We start from the raw sequence: 1,340 nt of genomic DNA, 5'->3' as shown, positions 1-1,340 counted from the left end.
GCTGTAATTGGTTCATTGTACAAAGCAGGAAAGTACCATTACACCCTCCTTCATAAAAAAGCAGAGCACCAGTATGCCCACAATGATTTTCACCATGGAGGAAATGTGCCATTCATGGCATTATTTAACTGGTTCAAAAAAAAGACTTGTTGAGATTTGATAGAGGAGGTTGGTGGTGAGTTTACATCTTCTGCAGCTGTTGTCACAATATGTGATGATGCACAGAATCACAAGTCCAAGTGTGAACAGTGTCACAGAGTGTAAACACAAAACTATGCATTATCTGCAGCTTTGTTCACTAAAATGGCACCATTGATGTATTAAAATATACATACAGTATGTACACTTCATGATATTGTAGACCATTAGGGAATACATTAAGCAAGTACTTTTACTTTTAATACTTTAAGTATTTTAAAAGCAAGTACTTACTTACTTTTACTCAAGTAAAATGTTAATGTGATACTTTTACTTTTTTTAGAGTACATTCTTGTCTGTTTATCTGTACTTTTACTTAAGTACAGTGTTTGAGTACTTTCTCCACCACTGGTCCCAGATCATCTTTCTGAGAATGATGCTTCTTATGCTGTTCACAGATTTCTCCTGACAGTGTCCATACATCAGACATGTGAAGGCCTCGATGTGCTTGAACACTTCTGGTTCCACAGACTAGTCCTCTATAATAAATAATTATAGTATCGCAAAGTCATTCTGCATCAATACACTGGGCCAGCTGGTACTTATTGCCATGACATGCTTCCATAAATCTGAATTAAAACATTAATCTGTAAGCTGCATGGTACTTGGCATATCTCTGCAGCCTTTCTTAGAAGCCCAACCTTCCCTTTTCCCTTAAAGGTGCTTCTAACATCTTCCCCTGTGAAGAAATACAGGCCCAGTAATGTAGTGTTGTGCAGCACACACCGCCCCCCCACCCCCCGATTTGGCCAGTTTGCTGACATTTATGATTCTCCTGTGCTTCCCAGCCCCAATGTCTATGTAGATAGTAAGGCTTAAAGATGAATTCAACACATACAGTGGGGGAAAAAAGTATTTRGTCAGTCACCAGTTGTGCAAGTTTTCCCAGTTAAAATGAAGAGAGAGGCCTATAATTGAAATCATAGTTAGACCTCAACTATRAGAGACAAAATGTGAAAACAATTCTAGAAAATCACATTGTCTGATTTTTTAAGAATTTATTTGCAAATTATGGTGGAAAATAAGTATTTGATCAACAACAAACAAGCAAGATTTCTGTCTCTCACAGATCTGTAACTTCTTCTATAAGAGGCTCCTCTGTCCTCCTCACATTACCTGTAGTAATGGCACCTGTTTGAACT

The sequence above is a fragment of the Austrofundulus limnaeus genome, unplaced genomic scaffold (assembly GCF_001266775.1).
Source record: "Austrofundulus limnaeus strain Quisiro unplaced genomic scaffold, Austrofundulus_limnaeus-1.0 Scaffold195, whole genome shotgun sequence".
Lineage (NCBI taxonomy): Eukaryota > Metazoa > Chordata > Actinopteri > Cyprinodontiformes > Rivulidae > Austrofundulus > Austrofundulus limnaeus.
The sequence above is the reverse complement of the archived record's forward strand: the minus strand, read 5'-3'. Positions refer to the sequence as shown.